This window comes from Pteropus alecto, unplaced genomic scaffold, assembly GCF_000325575.1.
Source record: "Pteropus alecto unplaced genomic scaffold, ASM32557v1 scaffold86, whole genome shotgun sequence".
Classification (NCBI taxonomy): Eukaryota; Metazoa; Chordata; class Mammalia; order Chiroptera; family Pteropodidae; genus Pteropus; species Pteropus alecto.
This window is the reverse complement of record NW_006442109.1, coordinates 25128161-25136823: the sequence shown is the minus strand read 5'-3', so window position 1 is coordinate 25136823 and position 8663 is coordinate 25128161. Positions and strand designations below refer to the sequence as shown.

The 8663-nt window shown below is 38.7% G+C and overlaps 1 pseudogene; it reads right to left on the bottom strand.

Moving 5' to 3' along the window:
- Nucleotides 1–119, bottom strand: LOC112469826 (annotated as a pseudogene).
- Nucleotides 120–8663: the final 8544 nt, after the last annotated feature.

The following is an 8663-nucleotide window of genomic DNA, read 5'->3' as shown; positions in this document are numbered from 1 at the left end:
TGCCTACAGCACCTGGTCTTCCTAGGTGGTCTCCTATCCAAGTACTAACCAGGCCTGATCGTGCTTAGCTTCCGAGATCAGACAGGATCAGGCTTGTTCAGGGTAGCGTGGTCATAGAAAATCATGTTATTTAAACACTACGTATTTCCCAGATGGGTTTGTGGTAGACCATCTAGTTTTCCAGGTGTAACCCCTAGGCTTTATGACAGTCATAGGCCCAAGTTCTATGGACATGATCATAGCTAGCCTCTAATCCTGGCTGTGCCTTAACTAGCTGTATGACTTTAAACCAATCATTCATCTTTTTTGAGTCTATTTTTCTTTGTACCTAAAGTATGATTAGTAGCTGACTTGCTTACAGAAATGTTATGGGGATAAACAGTGAAAGCATAGAAAAATCTTTTGAAAGACAAACAAAGCCTACATAAGCAGAGGCATCTATTATATATTTTTCACCCTCGGCCCAGAAATAGCACAAAACTGGGAATGAGGAACTCAGGATTTGGATTTGTTTTAGTTACTAACTAGCTGTTGACTCTGGGTAAATCATTTCATTCTTTCTGATCTGTAATTTAAGAGTTTATCATACTATACGTGATAAGGCAAAAAGAAAACACACTAAAACAATGAAGCCCAAGCTGCTTGTGAGCCAACAGCTAATTGAGGGGAGGTAGTTGTGAGATTAACTCTCTTCCTCTTGGCAGTTGGGTTATATCAATAATAACTGCATTTAAAGGAAACTTGGATCCCTTGGAAAAGTGAGATGAGTGCTATAGCCTGCACTCTGAAAATGATCATGCATTTTTACACCTTCTCCATGAAAAGAAGAGAAGAGAGATTTGATCACCAGCATCATTTCACTGGACTGAATGCTAGGATCTGTGCCTATCATTATGCCTGTGCCTGGCTCCAGAACTGGCAATTCTCTAATGAAAAACAGAGATAAAGTATGAGTTAGGATGAGCAAGAGAGATTTCACAGTCATTTTGAGATGATAGTCAGACATCAGATTGAAAATACTTATAATTTTCCCGAATTACTTTAAGAGCTTACAATAGTAGCCTATAGCTATAAGGTCATCTACTATTTTCCAAATTCTTTTTCTATATTAAATTACTTACTTTTCATAATAATCTTGTGAGATAACATTAAGCAACTAGGCAGGGCAAGAATAGCAAAAGGGGCTCAGGCAAAATGAGTTGCTCTAGGTTGCAGAATATAACACATTTACTCTGTTAGGCCCTTTATGGGTGTGTGTGTGTGTGTGTGCGTGTACACACGTGCGTGCATGCATGGAGCTAGGGAAATAGAAATAAGTGTTCCTATTTTGGTAGTTGTCACCATCATCTACATACCCAATAATCTAAGAGTCCTGTGTTTGTTTGTTTCACTTATTTTATTCATATTTATTGATTGTCTAATATGGCGGGCCTTGAGCCTGGGGATAGAGTGGTGGACAAGACAGAAAGTCTGTGCTCCAGGGGATCACAGTGTAATGGGAGACAAGTAAACATTTAGAGTACTGTGTCTTCTGCAAATATTGTGTTAGGGAACGACATGCAGCTAAGTATTACTGAAGGGTAGAAATGGGTAGAAACTAAATTATTCTGAACAATTTTGAAAAGTTATCTTCTCCCTTGCATACACTTCCCCACGCCTGATCAATCTTCAGGTCCTAGAGACTTGTTTCCTTCTAGCCATCCTCTTCTACTGCTTTGGTTAGAGCCTCATCATGTCTGATTTAGACTATTACTTTTGTCACCTTGCCAGTTTCCCTGTCCTCAGTGTGCATCTTTCCAATCCATCCTCTTCCTGCTTTCCTATTTGATTTAGGATAAGCCCAATCTTGTAGCCTGGCTTACAGAGCCCACCTCCATCTGGAACTTAACTGCATCTCCAGACTTATTTCTTGATAGATCACCCTATTCCATTCACATTTCTCCCCTTTATTCCATAACTAATTTCTTCCTTTATTTTGTCCTTCCATAATCAATTCTTCAAAAATTTCTCTCCATTCTTTTTTTTAAAAAAAATTTAATTATTTTCAAGTATACAGTACATAGGTTAGATATTTACATAGTTAGTAAAATGATCCCCCACTTGTTCCCTCCCTCCCCCGACCCTTCATCTAGACAATGTATTAATATTAATTGCATTTCCTATGTCATGCTCCCCATCCCCGTGACCACCCATCAGCTACTAATTTGTACTTCTTTAACCCTTCACCCCATTCTCCCAACCCTCCAAAACCCCTCCCCTCTGTCCATCACTAAATCGTCCACTATATTTGTGAGTTTGTTTTTGATTAGTTTGTTCTTTTTACTCCTTAAATTCTGCATATAAGTGAAATCATATAGTGTTTATCTTTCTCTGTCTGACTTAAATACCTTCTAGGTTCATCACAGCAATATCTTTTTCCATTCCCTTCCTTTTCATATGTAGGGGACTTGTTTTCTTATATCCTCAGTCACTCTATCTTTTGGTTGGAGCATTTAATTCTTTTCCATTTGAGGTATTTGTTGATAGGAATGTAGTTGTTACCATTCTTTATTCTTGTTTTTGATATATGTTTTTTCTTCTTAAAGAAGTCCCTCCAATATTTCTTGTAATACTGGCTTGGCGGTAATAAATTCTTTTAGCTTATTTTTGTCTGGGAAGCTCTTTATCTGTCCTTTAATTATAAATGATAGCTTTGCTGGATAAAGTATTCTTGGTTGTAGATCCTGGGTTTTCATCACGTTGAATATTTTGTGCCAAGCCTTTCTGTCCTGCATAGTTTCTTCTGAGAAATCAGCTGCCGGTCTTGTGGGTGGTCCCCTGTAGGTAACTATCTGCTTTTCTCTTGCTGCTTTTAAGCTTCTCTCTTTGTCTTTAACCTTTGGTATTTTAATTATGACGAGTCTTAGTGTGGACCTCCTTGAGTTCATCTTTTTTGGGACTTGCTAAGTTTCCTGAGGTTTTATGTCTATTTCCTTTACCAGGTTAGGAAAGTTTTCCATCATTATTTCTTCAAATAACTTTTAAACTTCTTGTATTCCTTCCAGTATCCCTATGACACGGATATTTTTACATTTAATAGTGTCCCATAGGCTCCTTAAATTATTTTTATAGTCTTGGCTTCTTTTTTCTTGCCATTCTGATTGAGTGTCCTTGGCTTCCCCATTCTCTATATTGGTGTTTCGATCCTCCTTTTTATCTACTCTGTTGATTCCCTCTAATATACTCTTCATCTCAGATAATGTGTTCTTCATTTCAGACTGGTTCCCTTTTATAATTTCCACTTCCATTTTTATGCTTTTTCTCTTTGTTAAAATTCTCACTGAATATATCTACACTTCCCAAAAGTTCAATGAACATCTTTATAACCAGTGTTTTGAACTCTGTATTTGTTAGAGTACTTGAATCCACTGTATCTGAATCTCTGTTCTGTTCTTTCATATGGTTTCTACTTCTTTGTCTTCCCATTTTGGCTGCTTTTCCGCGTCTGTTTCAATGTACTAAGCAAAGCTCCTAAGTCTCCCTGTCTTATTAGTGTGGATTTGTGAAGTAGTGTCCAGTGGCACAATCCTGAGAGGGGTTCAGCTGCAGGCCAAATTTAGTCCAAGCCTCTGCCCCTCTGGGGCCACCTGTTAAGATTCAGCAAGCAATCCACAGATGCTGTGCTTACAGTTGCCTCAAAAGGCCACACCAGAAACTGAGGCCAGCTGCTTCCACCAGTGTGAGTCTCAGCAAGAAGCTCCTGACTTGCTGAGGATACACCTGGATGTGGTTTGGGTGGGGCTTAAGTCGGGGTAGATGGGGTATCAGACAATCTTCTGGGCGGAGCGACTTTTGTTATTCAGTTTGATGACGTCACAGCTGTGGTGGCGCTGTGTCCTGTGCACTGGTAGAGGGGAGGGCTCAACAGCGAACAACGGATATCGCTGGCACTTCTGTACCAAGCGAGTCTCGCTTCGGCCCTCACTCTGACAATGTCTCCCTGTAAGTCCCTGGTGCCCCCTGTGTGCAGACGAATGGGCACTAGTGCTCAGAGCGAGCAGGTCCATCACCATGAAAATACACTCGTGGATGCTGCCCCTTTAAAGAGGCTTCTGCTGCTGCCGTAGCCTCTGTCTCACTCAGCTGCTTGAGACCCGGCAGCTTGGTGTCCTTGCCCCCTCCTTCCTTTAGCCATTGCGGGGTGCTTTCTTGGATTTCTCCATAGTTGTCTGGCTTGTTCATCTAGATCCCAGGTGATTTTTCTTTGCTGCTGCTCCTTGTTTCTGTCACAACTTTGATTTGGTCGCCAGAGGGATAAACAGAGCCTCTATCATCTATGCCATTTTTTCCCCTCCCTCTCCATTCTTTAATTAACTTTTACAGCCTCCCTAGCATGTCAGAGAAGGCCACACCTCTGTGTCTTTGTTCAAGTTTCTCTCTCTGCTGGTATATCTTTCCCTTTTTCCATCATTGGTCCCCCACTTAGCTTTTAAGACTTTCCAGACTCAGGGCAACTGTTACCAACTCCATGAAGCCTTTCTGACACGTTGGTCTTTCCTTACTGATTTCTAAGTTCCTTTATGGCAGGGACAAGGTCTCATTAATCTTTGGGTCTTCAGCACCCAAAATAGTGCCTGAGTGATAGTGAGTATTCAATAAATATCTATTGAATGGATTAGTAAAAAACTTCATAGTGATCATTTGGTATTGAATCCCATGTAGTCTTGTTTTCTGTTGTTTTCTAGTGGCTGTCTTTCCAGTACAGAATCATAAAAGTGTTTTGAGTGCAGAGACCTTTCTCTTACTTTCTCTTACTTTTCTTTTATGTTCCCCAGTGCCTAGGGCAATGCTTCTGTTGATATGCCTGTTAATCCCTGCAGAATTCTTAGAACTGACCCTGCAAAAGTCTTAAAAATATATAAATATTTAACTTGAGAGTTGCACTCCTCTACAGGAAAGGACAAGCCCAGAGAAGGAGGGCCCAAGACAAATGAGCCAATCACCGGAAAGCCAGTCTCAGCCTGTCCTTTCAGAGTCAGGATTTCTTAGAGCTGAGTTTTTCTTTTTGTCCTTTACTGAGGAGACAGAAGGAGCCCTACAAATTGGTGTAAGAACGGGTGTTTGGGGAGGGCAGGAACTCAATTTGCCAAATTTCTTAATTCATCATATTTAGACCAAATAGGTAGTTTTCTGCCTGTACAGAAAGGCCCTTATTTACACAAAAGTCTGTTTATGTGTGTTTAATGAAATTATATTTTAAATGCTTGAAGAGATCACATTAAAAAATTTCCACGGGGAAGGAAATTTTCTGCAATGTAAAGCAACATCTCAGAATGAACTTATACATTTGAGTGTTTGTCTACCAGGGTTGCATATAATGAGGCTCAATTGTTTGCTTTAGTTTCTTGATTCCCTCATTTTGTTTTAAAATTTTCTTTGAGATAATTAACATTCATGCTGACTATTTTAAGTATAGGCTTCTTTTATTTAAGTAATGAGGATGCTCTTAGATGCTCCAAAAAACCATTTTCGTGCTACAATATAGTTGAGAACTTGAAAACCTGTTAATCTTTGTTTTCTCAGCAATATGTTAGGGTCTGGGGCCTTTCCAACCCTCTGCTGCCCTTTCTGCTTCCTTCTTACCCAGCACACCTCAGTAGGGTCTCCACCAGGCTAACAGTAGTTGCCCTCTGACTCTTCTTTTAAGGAGTCTAACAGGGTCCTTTTTAGTATAGGTCCTAGGGCCCTGGGTGAACCGCTTATTCATTTCAATCCCCGCCCCCTGCCAATCACCCTTCATTTCTCCTCTCTCTCACTACCCCTTCCTTACCAATTCACAATAGGAAATAGACGTCTATAGTTCATTATTTATTATATTAAAAATATGCTTCCAATCTTCCCAATTCTCATTTACACAATTTCTTTCTTAAAGAAATCAACTAAACCTCTAGAGAGTTTTAGTTTTGTTTTTCCTGTGGGTATCTGGCCCTAAAAAGTCTCCCCAGCCCCACATTATGGAATGACCAATCTTTCAGCCTTGGCCCTGAATTTGTTTTTCAGTTAAGGAGAACAGGAGATGGAGAAAACAAATGGAAGAGAGGCCATTGCTCTGCCCACAGTGGAGACCGGCATAGAGAACCCAGGACTAGAGCTCACGGTAATTCACCAGTCTAGTTTCTGCACAGCTTTGTGATCTGTTGCACAGCTTCATGCAGGGTCTTTGGCCACTCTCATTGCCCATCTTTCCTGGCAGGGCCCTATGATTCACCCCAATTCTATCTGTGCTTACAGGAAGAAGGAGTAAATCCTGAAGAAACCAGGAGGACTGAAGAACGAGGACAAAGCCTTGGAGATGGGGTTGGACCTTCTACTCACCAGAGGTACAGGTGTTCTAGAATTGGTTCAGTTAAGACCTAAGGACCTAGGATGGGCTAAGTGTGGACAGTGGACTCAGAAGAGATCAAAATTGCCCCATTCCCAGGGAGCTTGTGATCTTATTATGGAGATAAGACTCACAGCCACCTGATATTACCATATGCACATCTCTATTTATATGTAATTAACTGTTATATAGACCTGTACTGTAAATAATGGGAGCTCAGCAATATTGGTGTTGGTTGGACTCACAACAGAAGTAGCAATAATGAGAATAATTACAGCTAACATTTATCAAGTACTTACTATTGTGCATTATGCTTTACATAATTAATTAATTTTCACAGCAACAGGTGGATACTAATTTTAATCTCTTTTTTCAATCATAAAGTTGAGGTTTAGAAATTAAGTTACCCATATCGTTTTTAAAAAAGCTCTTCTGGAATACTCAGATGGAGTATGGGGGTGGAGAGAAAGAAAAATCAGGAAAAAAAAAGGCATGGAAAGACTCACTATGAAGGATAATAGTGAAAGTCAAAAAAGTACAGTTTTGGAAGTCAGAAGAGAAGGAAGGTAGTAAGAAATCCAAAATACTAATTCGAAAAGACACATGCATCCTTATGTTCATTGAAGAATTTTTTACATTAGCTAAGATATGGAAGCAACCTAAATGCCCATCAATAGACAACTGGATAAAGATGTGTTACATGTATACAGTGGAATATTGCTTGGCTATAAAAAATAAAATCTTACCATTTGCGACAAAATGGATGGACCTACAGTGTATTATGCTAAGTGAAATAAGTCAGAGAAAGACAAATACGATATGATCTCACTTATATATGGAATGTAAAGAACAACAACAAGAAAAAACAAAACAGAAACAGACTCATAGATACATAGAACAAACTGATGTTTGCCAGATGGGAGGGGAATTGGGGTGCTGAGTGAAAAAGTTGAAGGGCTTAAGAAGTACAGATTGGTAGTCACAAAACAGTCATCAGGATGTAAAGTACAGCAAAGGGAACATAGCCAATAATATTGTAATAACTATGTCTAATGCCAGTTGGGCACTAATCTAATCAGGGGATCACTTTGTAAATTATATAAATGCCTAACCACTATGCTGTGCACCTGAACCTAATATAAAGTAATATTGAACATCAACTGTAATTGAAAAATAACAAAAGAGAGAGAAGGAAGTATCAAGAATGATGGCATAGTCCACAGTGTTATGTGTGACAGGGGTCAAGGAAGGAGGAGTAAGAAAAATCTTTGATTTTCATCATGGTTTTGGTCTCAGAAGTAATGTCTAAGAAAGTTGTTTGGGTAAAGTAGGTCAGATAGAAGCCATATTCCATGGTATGGAAAAAGGTTTGGATATTTATAAAAAAAAATGCAGAAGTCATATATTGTGAAGCTTAGAAGAGGATATTGAATAGTTTTTAAAGGGAAGAAATGGATATGATCCAGAGTAGCTCCCAAACAAAAGGTTGTTTTTGGTTTTTTTTCTTTATTTTTAAGAATAAACAATGACTTCATAGAGAAAATAAAATTTTAAATTCTATTTTCTTCTCCAGAAATTTACTTCTATACATAAATTTATATAGATAGATAGATAGATGATAGATAGATAGATAGATAGATAGATAGATAGATAGATGATAGACAGATAGATTAATGTGGACATGTGAGAATAGATTCGAAAAGTTAAAGCTCAGAGACACTTTTGGAGTAGAATTGACAAGATTAGTGATTAATTAAAGGCCAGCCATTCTCAGGACATACACTCAGACCTCTGTCTATGTCCTCTCTTACTCCTGTTGTTGGTTCCTCAGGAAATCCTTAACCTGATCCTTCAAAATAAACTGATTTTAGCTTCTTTTTCTTTTCATTACTCTTTCTAAATCTAGCCATTTCTATAAAGCAATTTAGCAAAACATAAACATTTTAGGGAGGGTTCTTTCTGTTGTTGAGAATTCAAAAAAGTTTGGTGGTGGTGAGGGCTGTTTGTTTTTAAGTAGTAAGCTTGAGCACATCTGATAATTGAAAAAAGAAGCTAGGAGAGTCAGAGAAAGTGAAGGAATGGGGGATGGAAGGGTCTCTAGATAGTGAGACAAATAATTGTCAAAACAAGGCCCTCATACATTGTTGGTGTGATTGCAAATTGGTACATCCGCTATGGAAAACAGTATGGAGAATTCTCAAAAAATTAAAAATGGATATATCTTTTGACCCAGCAATTGCACTTTTGGATATTTATCCAAAGAAAACCAAAACAATAATTTGTAAAGATCTATGCACTCCAA